The sequence below is a fragment of the Sebastes umbrosus genome, chromosome 3 (genome assembly GCF_015220745.1).
Source record: "Sebastes umbrosus isolate fSebUmb1 chromosome 3, fSebUmb1.pri, whole genome shotgun sequence".
In the NCBI taxonomy this organism is placed as follows: Eukaryota; Metazoa; Chordata; class Actinopteri; order Perciformes; family Sebastidae; genus Sebastes; species Sebastes umbrosus.
In genome coordinates, this window is record NC_051271.1 from 6,628,383 (window position 1) to 6,655,747 (window position 27,365).

Here is a 27,365-nt window from a genome sequence, read left to right on the forward strand (position 1 = left end):
TAAGTGGTATGGTACAGATCAATTACAATGACACCGCAGCACTTAGGTTATACGGTACAGTGTAGGGTCCCCTGTCACATGCATACATTCATTCATTCATCTCGTGCACTCAACCTGCAGCTTATAGAAGCACTCTCCTCTGAAACCTGGAGGACTGCCACTTTTCCAAGTGCTTTCCTGCTCATTCTCAAATTATGCTGTAGCCTACCGTAAATCTCTTCCAGAGTTGGAATCTGTTTAAGTGGATTTGCATTGAGAACATTATCCAGGCTAGTCTGTTGTTTTTTCGCTGCATCTATTTGAAAGTACACCTGACTTCGTATTGTCTAGAAACAGGAGAGTTTCATCCTCCCAGTATCTTAAGAAATACGGTGTCAAATGAGAAACGAGCTTGACCCAGGAGAAATAAATCATCAGTAAGGGGAGCAGCGTGGCGTAGATCTCAGTGAGAGCTGACAGTATCACACGGTGAGGCGCCACAGTGATCAATGTTGCTGTTTGCCTTTTCAGTCAGTTTGACACTGGCCTCTGGTCTAATGCAACAGAGCCTCATTCAGGCTCCTCAGATCTCACTCGCAATCTGCCATTTCCCTGCCTGTCAGCACGCAGAGGCTTTACACCTTTATAGGACAAAGAAATAAAAAGAAAGACTAAAGTAAAGTGTTACCTTCACAGTATTAAACGTAAATATTTCACTAACTCAGTAGACATTTTCTGCTCTCCTTTTCTGGATGAGTCTGTGATTCCTATTGTAAGAATCTATCAGCAAGTTGTTCAGCGTGTCTATCTGAAGACTTCTGACATGAGCAGTTAGATGCTGACGGCCGGCTTATCTGAGATGTCCATCATCTCAAACTCCTCCATCACATATGACAGTGTAAACACACAGTGGCTGCATGCAAGTATCATCTCACAGCTGAGGCAATCTGCAGAAAAAATCATCCACATCCAAACCAATCAGGTATGTCATGACTGACATGGGGTGCAAAACACAACATGTGTGCAGGATCTAGCTTGTCTGAAAAACTCTCCTGCCTGCAGCGGGTTGGTAACCCTTGTGCAGAATGAATGTCCAAATCATACTGTAACTTGTATTCTGTCAAAAAGTGTCAGCTACAATGACAATGGCCAACATATTTTGTCATTTTGTCAAATTATCATTTTCATGGAGAGATGGGGCAAATTACACAATCACATCCAGTGCACATTGTCCAATTAGCAGCCCCGACTACGCTGTGCACAGAGCAGCAGTCAGTGTGTGAGCTAAGGACGAGAAAACAAGAGAGGTAGATAGACAGACAGTAGAGAGATAGAAAGATACACACAGAGAGAGAGAGAGAGAGAGAGAGAGTGAGTGAGAGAGAGAGAGAGAAGCTGAGCCAGCTGCACTTACTCATGTCCACCCACACACAGCTGATCCTGAAGGATTATCCTCTTGCCCCCCTCGCTTTGTTTCCTCCATCTACATGAATGAGCGATGGCGACTAAGAGCCACATTCAGCTGCAGATGGATCATGTGTTTTTATCAACCGTCACATCAGCTTTTGATGGGTGAAACATGGCTTAAATGTTCCCAGATAATGGAAAGTAAATACTCACGGCAAAAAGACAGAATGATAACAAGCCGACCAAGGTGATGGTGGTGAATCAGTAGAAACATCCAGTTCTCTGAGCGGTGAAAACTGACACTTGCCCTCCTGAATTGTCCAAATGATAATATGTTTGTAAGAGTGTGGAAGTCTCAAGATCGGTTCCTGTTTGTGTTGCATCTACAGTCATTTTTATCACTGATTAAATTATATATTGATTTTTTAATTAGTGGATTAATTCTATAAAATATCAAAAATTAGCAACACAAATGTCTTCTATCTGACCGACAATCAAACAAGACTAAGAGTCTGCAGCCCTGCTGTCTCTGTGAAACTGTACTTAATAATAAATAATAAATGCTAATGTCAGCATGCAAACATGCTCACAACGACAATGCTATCTTGCTGATGTTGAGCAGGTATAATGTTTACCATGTTCACCATCTTAGTTAAAAGTGTTAGCATGTTAATATTTGCTAATTAGCACCAAACACAAAGTACAGCTGAGGCTGATGGGAGTGTCATTATAGTTTTGCAGGTATTTGGTCATAAACCAGTATTGGACAAATTCAATTTTGATCTGATGATGCCATGAAAAGGACCACTATAAGTTATTACAAGTCATCCTGAGGGAGACTTGAATGTGTGTACAAGTGAGAGCTGCGTCAAGGAAATCCTTCAACAAGGGTTGGGCGATTGGACGAAAATATTGTTTTTTTAGGCGATTTTTTGGGGTGATGTTCGTCATTTTAATTTGTGAATTAAATGGTCTGCCTATGCACACACCTGTGCGAATATATCTGCAATCGCTGGTTGTTGGACTGACGATGGCCGGTTGGAAAATTTTAACATATCGTTCAACCTTAGCACCAGTGTTTATGGAAATCTATCCAATAATCGTTGAGACATTTCACTCAAAACCACAAATATGAACCTCATTGTGGCACTAAAAGGAAAATCAGGGGATCAATGTCCACTGATCAATGACCAGTGTCATTAGGATTCATCCCCTGGAGACCTTGAATTGAACCATTTGACCAATATTGCCATACCTATAGCCACCTATGCACACACACGCACCTCTACACACAAAAAAACAGTGATATCCGTCTGAGAATAACTACTAGTAATTAATGTTGAATATTATTATGAACAATGTTGTGGAATTATTCTTTATTTCATGGGCTATTTTGGGATTTATACATTATTATTACATACATACATACATACATATATACTATATATATATATATATATAAAAAAGCAAAAAACGAAGCATTTGAATGCTGATTTGGAGATCGATTACCATGGCAACGGTCGAGGCTTCAATGCATTTGAGTCAGCCCTACTAGTAACTGAATATATTTCTGATTCTCTGCCACTTGTAGCTAACCTCTCAAAATGAATTAACGTCTACATCCAGCCTGGTAGGTGTAAAGTGTCACAGCTCTGACTAATTTGCAAGGTGCCATTTAAAGATTCACTAGGACAAGCTGTAATGTGCAGAAAATGAAACCTGTAAATGAATGTACTCGACTACACATCACTGAGCACACTCGGTTGTCCATTAACACGTCATTTCTGCGAGCTGTGGGACGGCTGGGTTTACCCCTGTGGCTTCTAGCCCCTATTACGGCCTAATTGGGTCTTAATGGGAAATTCAAGACAGACTGGGTGGCGCTGCACTAGCAGAACAGCAGGGGAAGCAGAGTGATACGCCAAAAGCAATGAAGTCAATCACTAGACTCAACACAAGAAGGCCGTAATGGCTAAACAAAGCCAAGGGGGTGTAACATGTTGAATGGATGACGCAGCAAGGGGGTTGCCCTGCGGCTACGGGTAATACGAGAGCCAATAGGATTGCACAGATGTCACATGCACAGACAAGGAGCTATTTAACATCATGTTGTACAGTAGACTATTTTTCTTTGTGTTTTCTTGTGGGTGGTGTTAATAGTCAGTCCATGATAATGAATCCAGCAAATAATGAATAGTTGCCCTGAAACTTAAAATATCAATACCAGTCACCTGTCATAGTAACATCAGAGTTGTGCATTATTTTTCAATAACCTCAGAGAGGGCTTTCCTTTAACTAATCCCTACATTTATTATACATAGCATTTGCCCTGTACTCATCCCAGCGTCTGATTTGCATGTGAAGCCACAGATCAAAAACAGACACAGGGCAGAAGGCTGATCAAAAGACTGGAGGCAACCAGGAGATATAGGGATGAAAACAGAAGCACGGGGGGGTCAGCACAGTGATGACGGCTAATTAGCCAGCCTCTCCAATCCAGTTTAATTAGCAAACAGGACGCCAACCAGCCCCTGTTAATGAACAGCCTGGCAGGGAGAAGCTGAGCAGCAGAAGGGCGGGAGGGGAGGGCAGAGGTGGAGGTTGTCAAAGACTAGGGTCACCCTCCATCCTGCAGTCACAATCAGAGAAATAATGAAAATGTCGTCTGGTTGTCTAATAGAACATACATACATTTAAATTAAAAAAATACCGAGTTGGATACTGGATCCTGTGATGATTTTAAGAACATTATAAAGCCCAGTGATTAATAAATCAGGATTTCATTTTAAAAACACTGTCATGTAAATTGCAACTTCACGTTGCATGCAACATGTCAGCAGCATGCAGGGGCATTGCATATTAATATTTTGAATATTTCAATAAAGAAAAACAGATAGCTTAATGCCGCAACTACACTTAACTCAATTTCACTTCAGGTGAATATAGGGTAACGTTTTTAATTAATAGATATCACCATGAAACTACAGACAATATTTTCTGTATTAAAAGTTTTCTGAAATGTTATGTTTAAATACGCTAATGAGGCATTATCTTCAAATATGTGCTAATTTGCATATATATCCGCAACAGAAATTTGAACATTGGATGAAGACAGGTACAAAAATCTTATTTCATTTTGTTGACATATTATATTCGAAGGTTTCTACAGAGGGAATTTTAGATATCTCTTTGTATCACTCCATAAATCAGAAAATACCGTCAGGCGCTATAAAGAAATCCATTTTTGCCATGTTTCTTATGAATAAAATGTTTTATAAATCAGACTGTGAATGATATATGAATAAACCCCTCTGTAAAAACCTTCAAAATATAGCAAGGATTGAAACTGGAAAGTGTGGTGGATGTAAGAGCTACTGAAGTGGAGATTTCTGGCTCAGAGTATGAAAAGAAACTCATTTTGAGAAAACAGCCTTTAAAGATATGTTTTTAAAATCCCATACCTTTTGAAGACACTATGTGAATAGAGTAAAAAATGTAACTAATAAATATCACCATGAAACTTCCCCAGTTGATTACTTACATTAAGAAAATTATATTTTGTATTACAAGTTTTCTGAAATTTAATGTTTAAATATGCAAATGCAGCATTATGCAATGCTAACTTCTGGTGAATTTAGGAGAAATCTACAGGCGCAAATAGACAAAGTATAGTAAATTAAACACCTAAATGTGAATTTTGGATGTTTTTTATCCACTAGTCTGAAAGAAGACATGTTATGGAAGCATAATAGCCCAAACTCTCAAAATATACTAGAGCAGAAAAACAATGATTTTGCCTATAGTGTCTCACCTCAAAAGTAAAACATCCTGTAAACCAGACTACGTTATTGCACTGTGCATCTTGCATCTGGTCGGCCTGTCACCATTAACAGACGCCTGCAGGCTAAATTGGGAGGGTTCTTGGTTTGTATTATGCATGTAATATATTGGCAGTTTAGACTGGATGGTGTTAGACACATTACAAGAACAAAATTAACATGCAGATTCTCATCACAATGAATTTTAAAACTGGTCACTACTAGTACTACATAAATACATGAATTCACTTATCTTGGAATGATTTCTATAACAACAGTGAGCCTGTCATGTGCTCGTAAATAGCACATTCATTATTATAGTGAGTTAACATAGTTAACAGGTATAATTGGCGGGAAATGGCAATACCATATGGGCTGTGAAGCTAATACACACTGATGCAGTATAACACATTTAGGACAGAACAACATCAGACATGCACACAAAATGCATAATGCATTCTGGGAACTGAAGAGACTTGAAAACTAAGCCAACGAACAACATTCTGTAAACTCTGCAAACAAAATAATTGAATGTGTTCGAATATTCTCCATCTGTTTTCAACTGGTGTGTTGTATGTTGTATAGCCAACCAGCATATACTCTTTTTTTTAAATTACTTTTTAAGTTAAAGTGCAATACAAGTGAGCAACATAAAAAAAAACAGTGCATTACAAGCGACCTACAAATAGTGTAATAAACTCTTTGTGTGGTACATTATGGAGTCCAGATAGAGGATGTTTTGGAGCTGCAGACACAGAGGAAGACCTGTGCTCTTCTCTGAAATAACCCCCTGATCAGAGCAACTAAAGCTGTGAACATGGAGCCACTGATGGCAAAATACAAGTCCAAGTGGTCAGCTCTTCCCTGCTTCTCCCTCCATTCGATCCCTCCCACCACCCATTATGCAATTACAATAACCCAATCAAGAACTCTATCTAATCTCAGAATGCGAAGTAAACATCAAGGCCGTGCTGATAAGAAATAGAAATCTTGTATAACAAAGTGAAACTCCAGACGGAACAGGGCAGGGTACACTGAAAAAAACCAGACTGTGCGTGCTGGCTCTAGGTAAACTATAGGTGTAGGTACACAAAATGATATGTTTGGTCAAACCGGTCTCACAGGAAGGCGTATAAATAGCACAACCTTACACAGACATGTCATGAATACACACTTTAGCCCTTTTGCATGTCATTTGCACACCGCTCATTTGAACGGCACGCAAACGTCCACAGTTAGGTTTAGGCAACAAAACTACTCACTTAGGTTCAGGCAATAAAACCACTTAGATACGTACGGAAACAAAGTAACACAACCATAGAAAACACGTCACGAGCGTCACTAAAAGACACGTGACAAACGTCACTAACGTAACTTACAAAACAAAACACCGCTCTCGAACACCGATCTCCTGGTTAAAAGTCTGGTATTTGTTGGACCCAAGTCTTTATACTTATACTACGTCAATAACTCTTAATGTAGCATTTACTGTATATACGGATGCGTTTACATTGCAGTCAATACAGGATACATGGTGTACAAATGACACATGGAAATCAAGAAAGGCGTTCTAATTGCACGCTAAATGTGTTGCACATTATCGTGGCACATTGGTGCAGGCTGGTTTGGTGCAGCAGGACAAAGAAAAGACAGGTTTACATGCACACCATGAACCAGGTTCCTCTAAGAACTCAGGTTACACAGCAACACATTTATCTGCACTGTACTGGTTACTGTAGTAACCTGGTAACTGTACAGCTGTTTACATGCAGCAGATTGGTAATCAGATTTCTTATCCATCCCTGCCCTTATTTTGGAAGCAATTGTTGCTTATTAGTAAGGATACAATACGCCGACTCCTTCCGCTGCGTGTTTGAATTTCTTCAACTGGTCAGTGGTGGAAACCAACTTCTTTAGACTTCTAGGGGTTAGTTGGTGTTAGTTTCATCTTTAGTTGGACTTTGCATGGAATTATTCTGAATATGAGCATGTGAAGCTCTGTGTAATGATATTTCCTTTCATCATGCTGCTCTGCTGCCTCAGCAACAGTTTCCCCGTCTGAAGTCTTTGTCATGCACTTTCACACTATACATGTGAAAAGCCAATTAGAAACCCGGTTAAGCATGTACATGGCCGAGGAATTGGCTTTCTCAAGGCAGGAGAAAGACTTCAGTGCAAGAAAGACTTCGGCTTCCTAGTCTTTGAACTGATGCTATTCTCTCTTCACTTGAACTGACAAGACAAAGACTGCCGTCTATACTCTTAAGTCGTATTTCACACTCACAATCAGCTTCAGGCAGTTAAATAGCAGCTATTCAGAATCAGAACAACACTGACGGCTCTATTTTGGGGTTTTTATTGCATGGAAGACTTTTGAGTGACCCAAGTGTAGCAATCATCAAAGAGGTTGGGTAGTAATACAGTCCGCCTGCCTCCCACAGAGTCAAAAGAGATCCACCCGGTGTGACATTTGCAGCCAGAGAGTGAGAGCGAGAGAGAGAGAGAGAAAGTGTGTGAAATGAGACACACCGATCATCACTTCATCTTTGTCATTTCCTTCATTCACTTATCTCTTTGACCCATCTGTTCCCTACAGGACTGAGAAAAAGGTTGTTACAGTGACGCTTGAAGGTGAACTATTTCCTTAATATCCAGCGTCAGACACTGACCGCCACTAAATTCCCCTCTGAATTCTCTCAGCTAATACTCTCATCCCTCTTTTACCCATCATCCCTCACTGGGAGGTGACATTTGAAAGGGAGGTGGCAGGAGGCTCCTCCCTGTGTTTGACTCACCCTCTTTTGTGGTTAACCTGTGTGTGTAATTGCACTGCTATACACACAGACATATAGGGCTGCACAATTAATCGAATATTAATTGCGATCACAACTTTTGCTTCCCATAAATAAATGAACATAATCGACTGCAATATTGACGTTTAAAATGCTAAACTCCGCTGCATAAATTAAGCGCTTCCTAAGCTAACAGCTAGAAATGAACCTTCAATCAGAAGCCGATGAAAGCCGGCCCATTTTCACTAGTTTCATATTCATACATCCGAGTTTTGGCTGGTCACACATGTGCAGCCACCACATGATGGCTTTATGTCGGCACACAGCGGCACAGTCAGTAACGTCACACACACACAAAACAACGTCGTCGGTGTGGAAGTTCTTCAGCGTGAGGGAAGAAGACATAAAGCTGCAATGTGTTACAACTGCAAGTCCAGAATACGCCGTGAGGCAAAACCTTAAAACAACCTTGGACCAACTAACTTAATCAGACATTTATTATATTGTAATTTATTCCCCTGCATCCTGCTCAGAGTAATCAGTGACCAGCTCATCTGCCGACAGCATGGAGCATGTTATGGTGCGTTCAAGCTCTACTCAATAAAAATAAGTATTAGGCGATGGCAAATCATAACGCTATCATGATGCATTCAAATGTAATCTTGTAAAATGCAGTTTTCGGCGAGAAATTTAGAAAAAATCCAGTTGTTTGAAGTAGATGTTTTCACAGCAATATAATAGATATTTTTTTAATCGGAGCAAATATTTATATAAAAATACAATCATTTATTTCAGAATCATTTCAATTGTGTGTTTTTATGCAAATAACCACTATAGATGACAATAATAAAGTAAAGGACAACCTTTAGAATTTTTGACAGTTGTAACGTAGCACAACATGGAAGTGAAAGCAGTGCTCTGTTTATTTAAAATGTGGCATTGCAACAAAAATATTTTGTCCCAAAAATCAATGAATAATCATGATAATAATCTTTAAAAGTGATCTCAATATTGATCAAAATAATTGTGATTATCATTTTGGCCATAAGCCCTGCAGACATACGTATTCAATCAAACTTGGCAACAGCAAGATGTGTGGTTGTTTGATAATCTCTAAATGAATAGCTGCAGCTACTGGTTGGTGAATTGCCATTAAAAACAATTACTTAAAGGCTAGTGATCTATTTTGGTTGATTGGGAGTCCTGTTGATTTTCAGTAACAGTATCTAGTACAGGTGTTAAACATTTCCCTACTATGCACAGCTACGGTTACTCATTTTCAAAGAGTCATTGTCCAAACCCCTTCATATGGCACTAATGGCCCCCTGTCAATGTGTTGAACCACACAAGGCAGTCTGTGTCACCAAATCCTGTCACCGTCACAACTTTTAATTATACTTTACATCAAATTAATCACATTTCCCTCCTCCCATTAAACCCTATTGTATTAGAAAAACTGTGCCACTCATGGATGGACACACACAGGCGTGTTTATCGAAATGTTTAAAGGATCGTGGCATGCAACATAGAGCTGGAATGACTCAATCCACAACAGCTATAGCCATCGCTTTACTCCCCCGGACACACAGGCACAAACACACACTTTGCTGCTGTCTACTTTCTAGTGAATATCTTCGTCGTGGACTACAACTCTAGGAGTAAAAGCCGTGGTTACTAAGGTGAGCAGAGGCTTTGAAGAGAACAAAACGGAGCTATCATTTATCCAGACATGAGGTGTTGGGCTAGGCAAGGTTACTATATTTAGCGTATAAATCACCACCCTGATTCCTCTTGGCCTTTCACTAAGCTGCTGAGTGCTGAGAGGGAGGGCAGGTTGCCACCACAGCTCACAGGGGGTTTTCCTTGCCGTGTTGTATCTGTTAACACATCTGTCTGCTAGCAGAGCTAGAGATAATAGCTGACATTTTTTAACCATTGTCAGGTCAGGGCCCAAGTTGCTTTATTTGGCTGACTTTGTATAAATGAATGCCATCAATCACAGTCTGTTCTAGCAGTACCATTGGGTGCTTTTGATCCTGCAATATTCATGGACAATATGTAAAGTCTGTTGTGGAACTCTTCACTGATTCAGGAGCTTGTTTATTAAAGAGGGGACCTATTATGCTTTTGTGCTTTTTCCCTTTCCTTTAGTGTGTTATATCGTTTTTTTATGCATGTAAAAGGTCTGCAAGGTTACAAAGCCCAAAATCCACACAAAAGGGAGTTACACTGCTCCTGAACTGCCTGAAAAGCCTCGCTTAAAGTCCCACCTTTTCTTCCATAACATGGTGATGTCACCAAGTAACACATTTACATAATACCTGCCAAGCGATTAGTGTGGCATGCCCTCAAACAAAGCTAGTTAGAGCGAAGCTGGAGCGGAGTATGAAGAGTTTGATTCGGTTGACCAATCACAACAGAGTGGGCCAGCTGACCAATCAGAGCAGATTAGGCTTTTCAGAAGGCGGGGGGCATAAATGGTAAATGGACTTGCATTTATATAGCTCCTTTCTAGTTTTCCGACCACTCAAAGTGCTTTACACTACATGACAACATTCACCCATTCAAACACACATTCATACACTGATGGCAGAGGCTGCCATGCAAGGTGCCAACTTTGCCCATCAGGATCTAATCTAAATACTCATTCACACACCGATCGCACAGCTGGGGATCGAACCGCCAAACTTCCCATTGATGGACGACCCGCTCTACCGTTGAGCCACAGCCGCCCGGTTCTTGGAAGCTTTTTGGATGTGTGAAATCTTCTGTTCATTTAAAGGCAACTTCACACTACACAACTTACTGTCTTGTAATCAGGAGTCTTGAAGTCATTGTGGTTTTCACACTACATGACTGACCGGCGACTGACACACTGCGAGATCTTTCACCAGGAGGAATCCCCGATGAGGACTCTAAACTACATTTTGTCACGGAAACACACGCGAGAAGTGACACGGTAAATTAAGTAATCCCATGTGCATAGTCATGCTTGTTGATGTTGTCGTTGGCACACATGTTCACAAAATAGCCTGTTTCAAAAACTCAAAAGGGAGTTGTTGTAAAAAAGTGACCTAAAAAATCTTAGGAATCTTGTGTTTGAACTAAAGTTAATGTGCCATTACTAACATGTGAGAAAATATAGCCCAGATGCTGATGACGACACCCAGTATGTGGCCCCCACTAAATAACAGCATCCTTAACTCCCGCTGTGGCAAGAAGGCTTTTATGAGCCCCCTGCTGCAAATTAAACCCAATGCTTTTGAGCCAATACAGACACACACTCACTAACACATACTCATGTGAACAAACAGAGAGGAGTAAGTATGATTTAAGTCCATAACACCTGCAAGGGCATGTGTAATGTTCAGTTGTTGAAGTGAATGCTCTTCACACATGAATATCTTAACAACAACCCAAGGAAACGCGATTCAAGAAGACCATAATTACCGTTTTATGGTTCATATTGTATAAATGGACCATTTAGAGAAAAGCACAGCATGAGACAGACTGAACTCAGTTGTTAAAGCTCTTTGAACAAACTCTCCTGCTTGCTTTTGCACAGCTGGAGAAAATTGAGCTCCCAGGTATATACACACACACGCACGCACGCACGCACGCACGCACGCACGCACGCACGCACGCACGCACGCACGCACGCACACACACACACACACACACACACACACACACACACGGACTCTGCAGAGATGTGTTCATTACAGACGCTGGTTCATTAGCCACGCACGCATGTGCTGTGAGTGACATCCACAAGGTCAGGAGAGGACGATGGGTCTGTCACGGCTGTCACATCGGCTGGAAGATGACTGCACTGTTTACAACCTTTTCTCCAGCCCGGTAACAGGTAGAAAAAAGAGAAGACCCGCTGGTTCATTCGGTCATGTTGCAAACACCAAAAGCCAGAATAAATTGGCTTATCAGACGCAGGCCATCTGTCAGGTGCTTAATAATTAAAAGAACCTCACAAGATGTGTTCCCGAAAAGTTATTTAATAGCCAAAGTCTTGGCAGAGTCTTTTTTCACTGTAATGAGCCAGCAGACAGGGGCAGTGGCTCGGCTGTTCAACTCAGGGGTCTTTGCTCTGTGGTGTGGATTGCAGAAAACTCAATAAAAGTTAGCTTGTGTCCGTGCAATCAATTCAGTACCTGCACCGGTGTGTGTGTGTATTTGTGCGTTTGGGAATTTAATTATAAACTGTAGGAATAGATACTGTATTTTGGCTTCTTCTTTAGCCTTGTTCTTTAGCACTGCAAAACATCAGGGAGCCCAGGAATTCAGTAAACACACTGTGGCGCCTGGTGTGAGAGGGGGTTTGTGTGCAAAGAGCTTCAGGAGGAGAAGATAGAAAGAAGGAAAGAATGTCATATTTATATTTAATATTGGCCCAGATTAAGTGTTACTGCAGGGAAAACCAGGAATCTATATCATGATCTGGCAAGTAAAAAATTTGTAGAAAATATAATAGGCCAACTCACACCTATTTCTGCTTACAGAAGTCAGGCTCAGGTCTGACTGAGGGAGAATGCTTTTGTTTCAAGAGATACCTACTGTGTCGACAACATTTGGCTCATGGTCAGAAATGCTAGAAAGCATTTTATATCTCTTCAGTTGTTTTTTTTTTTAAAGGTGTAATGACATGATTGCTTGATATCAGACAGAATTGTCAACTCAGTTTCCATCTTCAGTCTACCTCCGATTTCCACGGGGGGGATTCGATTTTCCTAACCAATCACGAGAGATCAACGTACTATATCTGCCTGAATCTAACAGCATTTTAAGTCGACACTGATGTGTAGCCACTAGGGCTGTTCCAAATACCATTATTTGGCCTTCAAAACTTCGGTGTATAGTACATATTTGAAGGTATTTGAAGGTATTCGAAGCTTCGCTTCATAGTGCAGCAGGCTGTCTGTCTCCACCTCTCCCGTTTCAGTGACCTGCAGAGTGCCGCTGCTGTACTACTGTACTCATGCACCTCGACACACAAAAAACAGCGATATCCGTCTGAGAATAACTATTAATAATTAATGTTGAATATGAATTATTACCAATTTATACAGTAATTAGTTGGACCACAAATCGTGCAATTACCTCAGAGGTACTATGAGGTCGATGTTTGGTTGATAATTGACCTTTTCTCACTGGTTTAAATTAAAGTAAGACACTGAATTACCACAAACATTTCCAGTACAAAGCTGGCTCAATCGATGCCAGCAACTATCCAGCTTCAGCACTGCTCAAGAGAACTGCCGACCTGCACAAAATCACTTCCCAGTTTCTAATCAACTGTTGTTTGATTGGTAAGTGCTCAGCTAATAACTTGTTCTTCCTTGCCTGTTGCAATGCAGGTAAAACTGTAGTTATGCACCTGCAATGAAATAACAAACACAAGTAGAGAGGACTCTGTCTAAGTCTCTTGAGACACAGAAGGAGAGAGGCAGGCTGACCAATCTGTAATTGTATCATTCTATTTCTGGGGTTGAGCTTCAGACCAACGGATGGTTCAACTTCTGGCCTCGAGGTCAAGTTTAGACTTCAGACCCTCTCAGGCTTCCGTTTCAAGTGTTTTTGTGTGCACTGACGTGCAGGACAGTTATAGCACATGGGCCTGTTTGACAGGATCTCCAAAAAAAACATGACTTTCCCTTCACGCCACCACCCAACAGGCTGGTCTCATACACTCTTCATAGCTATACCTACGAAAAGTAATGCACTGTAATTCATTTACAGTACATCCCACAAAATCAATTTGTGTTTAATTAACGTAATCGTAAACCAGGAAATATAAACAGCGGCGAACGCCGCGTAGGGAGGAGGTCAGGGTGGATGGCTGGGTCAAAAAACACTGTACTTTCGCCCTGGAGACCGGTGTCCATGCCCTGCATGAAACCAGAAGTCAACATTGATTTATTTGTCACGTAAATTCCGTACTTAAGTAACGCCACTTCCGGAGTTATTTTAAGCCAAACCATGATCTTTTCCTTAACCTAACTAAGTAGTTTTGTTGCCTAATCCTAACCAAGTTGATGTTTTCCTAAGTTTAACGAGGTCATTTTATTGCCTAAACCTAAATAAGTTGTTTCCTGTGAAAAAGGAAGTTAATTTTGAAAAGGAAGGAAAACAAACGAAGGAATAACTTTTTATAACATGTCATACAAACCGTTGTATGAAAGACTCCACCCATGTTGACTACAACACAGTGACAATCAAATTATGGCTATAAAACAAAGGTAAGATAATGTCCAGAATAATGGATCACCAATCTCAAAACAGTGTGAAAACCATGAAAGTTTATTTTTTATAGCATATTGAAGTTATCTGAAATCACAGACAGCCAAAGAAATCAATATAAAACTCAACCAGTGGGTGCTTTAAGACTCGGTGCTGATATGGAAGAGTGGTGGAGATGAATAGGTTTTGTAGCGGGGCTGGCAGGCACTGGCGAGGACAAACTCTCGTCCTGCAGGAACTGCGACACCGAGTCGAATCGGGGTCAAGAGCAGTTCCAACTCTCCCATGCGCTGGTCATTAGTAATACTTAGAATGGCTGGAGCAAGACTGGCTACCAAATACTTGCTGTAAACAAACCTCGGAGGGACTGATGGAATGTGTGCATGTGCGTGTGTGTGCGTGTGTGTGTGTGTGTGTGTGTGTGTGTACTTTGGGTACTAAATTGTGTGTGACTTCAGGGCACTGCAAGTTTCTGAGTGTTTGTGTGTGTATATGCAAAATGTGTATGTGTATATTCGTTATGTTTTTGTGGCTATGTGTGGGTGGTTGTCAGGAATTCAGGTTCCCATCATACTGTACAAACGGGGACGTGACCGTTTAGCCTTGAGAAACCCAGTGCATTCTGGGTGCTTGACGTACACAGTTATGAATCTGTGATGTGGAGATTTCTTGAGGAAGTGCCATACTTTATTAACTTGTATGTCATGTCCAATTTCCCTCAACCTGCCTGGAATACTTCTGTCAGGTTAGAGATTTCTTGACATGCAGCAAGACAAACCCCAGTGGGTGGGAAGTTGTTGCTTTCAGTTGTACATCACAGGTAGAATTACAGAGCAATAAAAACTGCAATGAACAAGTTCTTCCAGTCAAGAAAACATCAGTGGAAGAACAATGCTGCACTGTGCTGCGCCTGGTTGTTCAAATTACAATAAAACTGTCAAACAGAGCTCTGTGTGTCCAATATCCTCCCAACTGCCCAATGTGCAGTAAACAACTACAGTACTGAACTGTAAACAGATCCACCGAGGTGCAAACTGTGGTTGCAATGCCTTTTAGCTGAAAAACTGTACTTCTATTTCTCGTCTTTGGCTGATATCTTCTGAATGTCAGCGTGAAATGGCAGGTCTAGAAAGACTCCCCTCCGATTCTGAAGGGTCGGAAACTGGCAAACGAGCGTGCCACAGAGGCTTTCAAAAGGGCTCTCAGGCACAGACCTAGATGATGGTAACTTCACACAGTCCATCCATTTATTGAACACAAGAGTTGTACGCAGTCCAAAGGTCAAGGTATAAATAGATTTTTATTCAGTCCATATCTTCAGAGCTTTACAATATTCATGCATGTAGAAGACACCACAGAGTTTTAAATATACCTTCCGCTTCAGTGCATGTCTTGGGCTGTGTATTATCCCCATAGCAGACCTAGCTGCTGCGATATACTAAAGCTTGAATGTTATGACAAAGGCGAAGGATCAGACATTATCGCTTTGATCGCCTCACTATATAGGTTTCATGTTAAGTTAGTCGACAGTCAAAGCCAGCACCTCCGCATATAGGTAACTACGGCATAATATCTCTGTCAAAAGTGTGCAAATGAGATGATGATTTTTAGGGCTGGGACAATACACCTATCTCCCAGTTAAATCATACACTTCTAGGGACTTTTACTTTGGAAAATATCTAATGTTTGTCATGTCATGTTTGTAGTCAGAGATGTCCTGAAGTCAAATATATCAGTCATTGTCAGGAATTTTTTTTTTTTTTTTCCAGCAATCCAAAAAATCAAAGCATAAAGACATTTCCCTTACAATTGAGTGGAATCCATGTACCGCGTTGGATTTAAAATGTGAGGGTACAGGTCGTATCCACGCAGATCCTTTGCCGTTTTCTACTTTCTTGATTCTGATCACTGCGACCAGCTGCGGTTTGCTTTGGTTGACGGATACGGAATGGATATGACGTCACGTTACTCTGACTACAACAATAAAAGCGGTAATATCCTTCTACCTCCGCAAAGACTAAAATGAAACAAATAATATCGATTCTGGCATTAAAAAATCTATTTCAAAATCGTAGAAAAAAAAAAACTTGCGATACATAGGTGAATCGATTTTTTTCTAATGATTTCAGGCATTGGTGATGACAATCTTGCCCTATTGGCAGCGAAGAACGAGGCACAGCATCTGGTTAAGTCTCTTGACACGTAGAGTAGAAGAAGCTTTGTGTTTATATGTGTGTGTAAGTGAGCGGAGAGTGGGGACGCGCAAGCTTGTACCATTGTACATGTTTTAAAGGTGCAGTGTGTAGGATCTGGCGACATCCAGCAGAGGTTGCAGATTGCAACCAACTGAAGATTCTGAGCCAAGCGTGTAGGAGAACTATTGTGGCCAACACAAAAATGGGAATGGCCCTATCTAGAGCAAGTGTTTTGTTTATCCGTTCTGGGCTACTGTAGAAACCTGGTGGCCGGCTCCATGAAGAGAACCCACTTCCTATGTAGATATAAACGGCTCATTCTAAGGTAACGTAAACAAGAATGATTCTTATTTTCATGTGATTATACACAAAAGAAAACATACTTTATTAATATTCCAATTTCTGCCATTAGATCCCCCTAAATGCTAAACACTGTTCGTTTGAATTAACACACTTGTATTTTCTGCAGCCAATTTTTATCTTCCTAAGTCTCTTCTTCTTCCTTTGTTTCTCCTAGGTATTCCTATCCAGCCTGAACAAAAACAGTTTTTAGTGACAGATGGGCGATAAGAGCCTCTTGAATTCACCAGGCAGGTAATCAGAGATAAAGAGTGCACATTGAAGTTTCTTTTAATCAGTGCCGTCTGTTTTGTGTGTGTATCTGTACTGTATGTGTGAAAAACAGTGTAGGTGTGGTGTGCAGGAAATAAGAGTCTGCGTTCAAGCAACAGTCTTCTCTCCAATATTTTCTCAAGAACTGAGTCAGTGTTGAAAGGTCAATTTAATTCTTCTCCAATGGGAAACATTTCACAAGGAAGTGATTCAGCAGTTTCCAGAGAACCCGCCCATCTTCTAACCTCCAACACACACACACACACACACACACACAGACACACACATTAGAGAGTATTTAAGCACTTACACTCTTATGCAGCGTCTCCCCCCAGCAAAGCCTTGATCTAACCACATTTTAGACAGGCATGTCACAGACCATTAGCAAGAGAGACTCAAGATCTGTTGGTGTTCATTAGGATCCCAGAGCATATAAATACCATCAGCCGACAGCCCAGGGGACTCTCCATCTACTATACTGATAATCACTGGAAACAATGATATATGTCTGAGGAAAACTGACAAGACATTATCTCATATGTTCTTAAAATGGTTGTTTTTTTTCTGAAAATTGTATTGAATGTATTGAATGAGCCAATTCAGTTATCCACATCCCATCTGGGACTCTATGTCAAAGTCTTACTGAAAGCATGATTATTATTTAGAAGAAGTATAACATTAGAGTTGAGAGATTGGACGAATATATTGTTTGTTTATTGCTAATTTAATGGTCTGCCTCCGAAGAACAAGAGCCGCTCTGAAGGCAGCGAAAGAGACAGCGGGTGGAAACAACGAGCAGAATTGGTGAAATAAGGGCTTATTTCAACCAAACCAGAGTTGGTGATTGTTGGAAAGACTAAACCAAGACGGTTTTGGTGAGTTTTATTTAGTTTCTGTGGAGTTTGAATGAAGTGTGTTTTACGATGTATGATCACACTAACCGTGTGGGCATGTAAACACACATGATGTCACGATAACTACTTTTGTTGGACAATATATTCTCCCAGAAATAATTGCAATAAACAATATAATTGTTATTAATAACATATAATTATAATAACAATTATAATAACATATAATTGTTATTAATATAATATAATTATAAAAAGATTATATAATATAACAACGCAAGTACATCCTTTCAAAGAGCAATGAACTTTTAATTCTTAAGAATATTCAGAAATTGGAATTGGAATGTGAAAAAAAAATTTAATAAAATATCCTAAATAAATAAAACATTAAATATTTAGATAAATTATAAGTAACAACAACAACAGTCCTCTCTCACCGGAGCTGTGGTCGATAATGTGAAAATTATTCAGGTCACGTCTGTCCATATATTGTCCAATAAGTAGATATAGTAATTATTGTGACAGGCCTGCACACTGCTAATAATAATGTGACTTCTATCATACAAATCACAGCATTTGAAGGTGACTCTCATCAACTAAACCTAACTGAATTAAGCTGGTGACATGTATTGTGTCCTCTTAATCACATGAGGATGGAGGTATATTGTTGGTCAACGGAATTAGAAATCGGTCACTGTTATTGTTCTGGTATCTAAGGATGCTATTTTTTAGCAACACATAAACACAGCCCCACATTTATAACAACAGCAACCAGAACCGGGCTTCAGTTTCATTCCCACGCGTCCTCTGCCAAGACTTATGAGCAAAGTTGTTTGAAAGAAAAGGCACAGGGTAAAACAAGTCCATCCAGTTGTGTCAAAAGAGCAATAACCCAACTTTTACACTGTGAATCTATATAGAGAGACAGTTCAAGAAACCTGTTAAGATCCATAGTCCGACTCTACAAACACGGATTAATAACTGTTTACCTTTTTATTTTTTATGTTCGTCACAGTGCTTGGGAACTCAAAGCAATCTGTATTGTAAGATATTATCTACAGATTATCATCGAGTGTACAAAGTATGTTTTGAGAATGCCCCTGTAAGCCCACACGTGTTTATATTAGCCTGCGTCCCCCTCAGGAGACTTAATTCCTTCAGGGTCTGAGATGAGAAAGTTTATAAGCCCCTGTCTTATCGCATATAGAGTCTACTGCGAGGCAGAAGCAACAAACAACCAACTATGATGCATGGTCAACATACTGTACATCAGCAACTTCATTACAAACAGTGCTTTTGTCTCAGCATAGAAGAAAAAGGCCCATTCTGGGGAAATGATACTCATATATTAGTGATCTCTATATTGCTGTAAACACAATCTGTCATGTCTTTTTGGCTAAAATCATTCCCCATTTATCATAGCCTGAAGTACTTTTTGTAAATAAAAGAAGAAACCCTGAGCCAAAACAATCATTATCCAATACATCTAGTTTTCATCTACTGCACAGTAATCATCAGGAGTATTTTTCAAACAGGGTGCAGCTGTGCATCAAATACTGGATAAAACCAGGCGGAAACCCTCGGGGCTGAAAAGTGAAGCCATTGCAGAAGTGCCTTAAACTTGCATTCTTCGTAATAGCCAGCAGGGGGCGACTCCTCTGGTTGCAAAAATACATCTGATTGTATAGAAGTCTGTGAGAAAATGAGCATACTTCTCACTTGATTTATTACTTCAGTAAACATTGTAAAGTTTATGGTCTCAATCGCTAGTTTAAAGTCTTCAATACAGCATGATGTTCATTTAGTAAACTATGGTCCCATTTAGAGTCAAATAGACCATAAAGCAGGGGATGCTTTAGGGCGTGGCTACCTTGGAATTGACAGGTTGCTACCACGGCGCTATCCGGTCTGCATGGGAGTTGTTCGTATTTTCATCTTTAACTCTTTCACAGTGTGTTTTCAGTTCATGAAATTTAATAATAACCTTTTGGTCACCTAAAAGTGTCTTATTCAGCGGTTGGTTGTACTTAGCTCCACCCTCTCGTGTCACTTCTGGTTGCAAAAAACTAAGATGGCGACGGCCAAAATGCTAAACTTGAGGCTTCAAAACCATAGTCCACACACCAATGGGTGACGTCACGGCGGCTACATCCACTTCTCATATATAGTCTATTCTGGAAATGACATCTCCTTTCCATTTCCCTTTCCTCCCACTTCTTCTCCATCCTAAACTCTCCCCCTCTTGTTTGGTCTCCGGTCTATCACTACTGTAGATTGTACTGACAGTAATGGGTCATTTCCCTTCTACCACGCTGATGACAAGCTTTACACACTCATCTACGACAATGAATACAACTTGGTGAAAGAGGCCGAACTTCATTAGACACACTATATGAGTAGAGTACATTTGTTTAATCCCTGTAGAAGAACGTGAGTAGCTGTTATGTGTCTCCTCTCATGTGCCCGTTCTGCAGGCTGCAGCTCTGGCTACCAGGCATAGAGATAAGCCTATCTGGCACACTTCTCACAGTGTGATTTTATGTGCATGTCTTGTGTGTTTGTGTCTACAATAATCTCATTTTGCTGAAACAGTGCACCCTGACGGGGCTCCGCACGACATGTCACCACTCACACACCAAAATAAAATCAGTGCACTAAGCAGATTTATGTAGCGTCAAGTTTCTTTGTGTCCACGTTTCCTTGGAAGCAGCGCTTGTGCCAAAGACTTCCATAGGGGCGTGTGCGGCAAGCATGTGCAGGGATTCGACTCAGTGGGTGGGAGAATGACTTATGGGGGCACTGAAAGGCCATTACGTCATACAGGCATGAGCAGCTAGATTTACATTCAGGAAAGCAGACACTCAATACTACTACTCTATAAGGTGGGTAGACAATCACAGAATACTCTATCATCTAAAAATAACAATTAAAATAATTATCTGCATTTATATGTTTAGAAAAATTAAAATAGACATTTCAGCAACAAGTTTTAACCGTCTGCAGCATGGTTTGCAAAAAGATATTGCTTTATTTTAGGGGGTCAAAAAATAAATGAATAAATAAATATATTTATATTAGGGCTGTCAATTGATTAAAATATTTAATCATGATTAATCGCATGATTATCCATGATGAATCACTAATAATCGCAAATTAATTATTATTTTTTTTTATCTGTTTAAATGTACCTTAAAGGGACTATATGTAACTTTTAGAAAGTCCTTATTATTAATGACATCGGTGGCCGTTAAGTGAACTGCATCCTGTTGATCGCACTCCGTAGGCGCGAGCAATCATCCCGAGCATCGGCCAAAACAGTGACGTGACATTACATTACAATCAAATATCACCGTTACTATCTGTAATGTCCATGATACTATCCAGCTTGCCATTTGCAAATGACTTCATCAGCTAACGTTACGAAGCAAAACCGTACCGAGTGCTTTACATAGAAATCAGTCCACAGGCTTATAGGCAACAGAGAAAATCTGGGAAGGTCTCCGTGTTTAAGTTACATTACAATATGTTCACACAATTGCAATACAAAGCTATTAATACATGTAAATTGTTACATATAGTACCTTTAAAGGGAGATTTGTCAAGTATTTAATACTCTTATCAACATGGGAGTGAGCAAATATGCGTGCTTTATTCAAATGTGTGTATATATTTATTATTGGAAATCAATTAACAACACAAACAATGACAAACATCGTCCAGAAACCCTCACAGGTACCTCAAATAATAACAAGAAAAAAAGTATGAAGGGATTTCCTTTAGAAGACTTCTTTGCACCAGTGGTTGGCTGAATGGTTCCACCATGACACGGTGTTTATAGACAACTTCTGGGGCAGAACAGGGCCGTTCTTTAGAAATAGCCGACACCCTCATTCGAAGGAAATGGACTAAAAACACAGATGAATGGCTCCATTGCCTCTGACAACCCAAGATGCCTGTGGCGCAGATGATGCAATTTATCTCCACTCCAGTTTAATCTTGTTTTCAATTCCCAAGAAGAGTCCTTGTAATGAGACGGTGTGTGTCCAAAGCCTTGTCCCCAGAACACCTATTTTTTCACCCCAGACTTGCTGCCAAAACCATCTCCTCCTGTGTGATTTGCCCTTTTAAATATTAGATCACTGCTGCCTACGGCATTACTCATTAATATTACAAATTAAATTTCTCTCAGATTAACTGAAGGCCTGCTAGAGGTGTTCCAATACCATTCTTTCCTTCCCGATAATGATTTGATTCCTGAATTTGCTTATCGGCCGATACCGAGTAATGATCCGATACCAGTGTGTTAAAAACAAAAATATATATATTATTATTATTTATTACACAGCTTTGTTGAATACTCGATTCTATTTGGTCAATCACAGCGTTCTATCTCTTTTGTGTCAAATTATTGATTTGTTAAGTAAGTAGCCGTGTTATAAGCAAAATAATGCACAGCAAGCCGGTCATTGTTGTGAAATAAACCCCCTCAGTACGGTGCCGCAATACCCTTTCGGGGTTTATTTCACAACAATGACCGGCTCGCTGTACATTATCCCTAATTTAACAGCTGTATGCTACTAACCCTGTATGGATGTGATGTGCTTGCTATCATTGTTGTATGGCCTGGCTCAGGTTAAACCCTTTGCACAGTAAAACATGAACAAATACATACAGATAATGAATGCCATAGAGCTTTATTTCATTATCTAGTTTGACAGATTTTCCAGTGTAAAATATTGCCAAATTGCTGACATTTTGTTAGCTCTGGCTAACATTACACTCTCCGCTAGCACCTGCCCAGTCTGTACTGTGCATGTGCAACTCTCAACAGAGATGAGAAAGAAGCGAGATGGCTCACTAGTTAGCTACGAGTAGGTACTAACGAGTGAGCCATTTCGCTTCTTTCTCATCTCTGTTGAGAGTTGCACATGTGCGGTACCAATCGGGCAGGATGGACGTATCGGGTAGCGAGTGACGTGTTGTTGTTGTTCCCGTGTAGCGTAAATGAGCTGATAAATGAAATGATAATGTGATATTGGATCAGTGCATAGACTGGCATACCCGATACCCAATCCAGCATTTTAGCCTGTATCGGAGACATTTCCGATACTGGTATCAGCTGGTATTGGTACAACTCTACTTCTACCTTATGAGTGAGCTGTGTTTTTGATACCATTTTACTGGTAAGTGATAATGTGAAGAAGAAGAAGGGTATTATCTGGGAGTCTGTTTTAGCTCTGCCAGGCTGCCATGTCACCCTCAGGTCAGTTTCCAAGCAGAGGAGACAGAAAGGGCACTGTGCTCCCGCCTAACTCTGTTACTCTGTCACAGATATCTGTGCACTGAACAGCCCCGTAGGGCTAGGGGTGATTGTCTGAGTGTACGTGTGTGTGTGTGTGTGTGTGTGTGTGTGTGTGTGTTTGTGTGATCAGAGGGGAAATCTGTGCACAAAGACGTGCAGATTGCCCCGGGTCATATGTGCTGCACTGGTTAAGTGGACATCAATGATGCAGAAGCCACACGCCCACACAAAAGCAAGCACATCAAACCTCTTAGTTTCATCTGCTGAGCCCCATGTAGTGAAACGGGAAACTCCTGCATTATTGATAGTCTTGTCCTGTAAAGCACTGAACTTACTCGACCTGCCGGTAACGTTACACCCGGCAGTCGAGCGAAAACAATTTGTTAAATTAAGCGCTTTAATCAGACTAATTGACACAAGCATGGAATGTGCTCACAAGTGATCCTATTACCGATCCCTTAAATGATCACTTTAGGGGCAGATCTTGATTACAGTGGCTACGTGGTTAAACCAACATAATTTCACATGCAATTTCATTTCTATAGATGAATTAGTAATTGTTGTAAAAGTCTAAAGAAACCAAAAAAGAGCCATATTTCTTTCTCAGGACTTCTAATAACAAACATTCGAGCATTTGCTGCTATTTCATTTTATACTCCACTACACTGTGTCATTTGGTTTGTCTTGAAAATACAGCGCTGTGGTGCCTAAAGGCATGCAGCACACTACCAAAGTAATACAACAAGGTGCTCACATGCTAATAAATCAAAAGATACAGCAGGTACCTTGTTGTATTAACATAGTTCTGCATACATTTCACATGTACCTTTTATTACCAGTTTACATAAGAGTTTTAACAATAATGTAATATTTGTCATGAGCTCAGTAATCTAGTGGTTTGAGCAGCAAGCCTGTGACCAGACAGGCATCCGCTCCAGTGCCTGCAACTGAAACTGGGAAACGAATCAAGTGTTAGTTCTCTCCTCAAAGATAGCACCCTCCTCAAACTGAATCTCAAACTGCACCACCGAATGCGCTCCGTGGCAAACTACTACACCGACTATACAGAGCAATTCGCACGTGTGAGCATGTGCATATCCGCAGACTACCCTGCCCTTGAAACAACACCCCGAGGCCGTGTCTGCGAGGGACAATATATTCACAGTCAAATCTCGTCCCGTCAAAACCAAGGCTGGCCGCTCATGGCGAGCTTGCTACTGAAAAGATCTGGAGGCTCTTGTTGGCATCTTTGTGCACACTTTGTTTCTTCCGGTAGGGGAGTTATAAAACACAGACGTGAGTCATAAAATGCAGGTAGCCTAGATACTGCAGATCTTCAGGATATTTGCTGGCCATGGGAGTTATTGCCTTCCTGGATTGCACGCCCGGGAGGCAGCAAGCCATGTAATATGTGTGGTTGCCCCTGGCAACAGTACTGCTAAGTGCACAAAAATGTATATTAAAAAGGGAGCATGAAATATTTTAATGTGGCAAGAGATAACATGCTCAAGTAATATTTAAAAGAGATTTGGTTTGTGGTGGCCATGTCGTTACATGAATAGTTATAATGTCATAAAACCACACAGAGGGCCTGCATGAACAAAAGGCTGAGAATAATTTAACACTCTGGCGCTCCAAGTGAAGTCTGCTCTAGTCGGATTGAATTTCTACACAGTTCCTCTTTTTTGAGATATCTGTTAGTATATTAGATGATATAGTATGTATATTACACATTATCCTTATATCTAAGTGTGGCAATGACAAATAGCATTTAAGTTTGACCACAGCAAGTATAGTGGTGGATTAGGAGAGTTCTGCTTACTGATATTTGACTGTTGATACAGCAACATTAAAAAAAAGAATATAATCTCAATTGGAAAAAACTTTGAATGTATCGAACAGGAATGAATGAGGAGCTTTTAGTAGATTCATTAATAGAGCTGTACTTGAAACTGGGGTCACTGCAACTCACAGATGTCAACGGTCATTGAAGTCAACTGTCCTGTTTACAGTGAACCCGATGTCGCCTCACCACTCTGCACCCCAGCGCCTGCTCAAATCGAGAATCCCCCCCGGCTCAGACTATTTTCTACTCTTACGGCTTCCGTGTCATCCGCGGCGTGCTCTATATAAAGACTCTGGGTTGATGATCTTGAATGACACACTGACATATCTCCAGTTACAGAGGCCAGGCTGCGCTGCTGTAACTGCGAGAGGCTACGCATGCCTGGCAGCCAATCAGGCATGTAAATGGAGTTTCACACTTAGCAAGCAGGTAAGCGGCGGCTGATGGCACATAGCCGGGCAATAGCAGCCGATGAAGAGGCGAACGGGAGACCTCATTGAAGGTGTCATACAAGAGCTGATATTTATCAAGCATCTTAAATGATTTAGACAGTCCAATAAAATACTTTTTTTTTAATGTATGTAACAGAAAACTACCACCCATTTTGAATGTTATCAGCTGATTAAATGGCCGTTGTCAGTCGTTATCAACCAGTCCCATTAATCCCCCCCCGACCTCCACCCCAGATGGAGTTTCCCACTCTTTAAACTGTCATAATTACTCCGGTTGCTAGAGGTTGGTGTCGTCTTCTTTTATTCCTTCTTTCGGTGATCGACCATGTGAATCGTAGGGCTGCACTATTAATTGAATATTAATCGCGATCACGATTTTGGCTTCCCACAACTGACTGAACATGATCACCTGCAATATCAACGTTTAAAATGCGTGCTCCGCTCATAGAAAACTCAGCTTCATATCAAATCAAGCGCTTCCTAAACTAACAGCCAGCCACCAGCCGGCGATCGAGATGTTTTGGCTTCACTTTTGGTGAGCCGTAATGCCGTGGCGCACGCACCCTTCAGCGGCAACCTGTGAAAAATTTTCCTGAATGTTGTGTCTGCAGGCCAGAGAGGAAGAGTAATCTTCCGACATAGCCGGCTCTATATGTCGGCTTGGACAGGCCCAGGGTGAAGGTGGCTCGCGGCCCCGACTGTGAGCTTTACAGCTACCTTCGCCCAAGACCTCGCCGCTTCGTGACGTTCAATCTCAAACTGTCCTCAGTGCGTGTCTGCAGCGATGTCGACAACACACAACCATTCATATCTATACAACCACTGTATTTATGATTAAATTGTTTACAAGAGCACAAAATTGTTAAATCTTAACTTTGCTCTCAAAGTGCACCAGAGTGATGCATTTAACAACTTAAAATGTAGCCTACAAAAGCGTAGGGTGAATATTCCGGTATCTTTTCATATCACAATATATTTAGCAGAAAAAAAAATATTGCAGTCATTTTTTTCCCAAATCGTACATCCCTACTTTGTACATTGGTAGGGATATAGCACAGCATGAAAGTTTAAGCAGTGCTGTGCTTATTTTAATGTGAACGTGCAATAAAAAAATGTAAAATCAATGAATGAACGTGATCAATAATCGTGATCTCAATATTGATGAATTTGGCCATGATCGTGCAGCCCTAGTAAATTGATGAAAAAAAACTACTAGTAGGTGTAGTAGGCCCCTTCTGACCCACATCTATGAGGCTGATAACTACCGATAACGCCCATTTAACGGGCTGATAGCATTCAAACTGGATGAAACTACATAGTATCAAGAAGCTAAACTAATTCAAAATTAGCATTTCCACAGTGTGCTCAGTAAATCTGGACTATTATTAAAGTTGTTCTTATTACATTAAACTACTTTTTAGTGTTAACATTAATTCAGACAGGTACAAGCAACCAGCTGTTAGTACTGCGTGTATCTTTTGGTCTGGCCAAGACAGATGCAGGTGTGTTGGCTTTGGCCAGCACTCCCACATTTCCCATCTGTCTCTGGGCCGGAGCAGGTCATTGTTAATGGCACAGTAATCTGCCAACTGGCTATTCTATGAACTCAGTCCTGCTGGATGAATTAGAATAATTATTTAGAGTTATACCATGAACTCCACTACCCCTCTCTGTAGTCACTGTCAGTATTATATTATGTCAAAACCTGTTTTCCAAATATGTTTAGTTTGGAGGAAAGAATATTTACTTTGATTGCATTACTACAGAGAAAGAATAATCTAAAATATAGTTCTTTTTAAGGGGCTGGGAACAGTGACTCACTAAGTGGAATATTTAAATCACAGTGACTCGACTGGAAC

At 40.6% G+C, this 27,365-nt stretch overlaps 1 protein-coding gene and 1 long non-coding RNA gene across 7 annotated transcripts in view; one reads left to right on the forward strand and one right to left on the reverse strand.

Annotated features, from left to right (window-relative positions):
* The window catches only part of LOC119485533, a 30,998-nt gene extending 18,036 nt beyond the window's left edge, over window positions 1-12,962 (forward strand). The window contains exons 3-4 of the long non-coding RNA XR_005206294.1: window positions 10,089-10,094; window positions 12,951-12,962. This is a non-coding gene — a long non-coding RNA (uncharacterized LOC119485533). The remainder of the gene's footprint in view (window positions 1-10,088; window positions 10,095-12,950) is intronic.
* prkcaa (protein kinase C, alpha, a) overlaps window positions 1-27,365 on the reverse strand; it is a 185,688-nt gene that overhangs the window by 86,012 nt on the left and 72,311 nt on the right. The gene's annotated exons all lie outside the window — the stretch shown is intronic.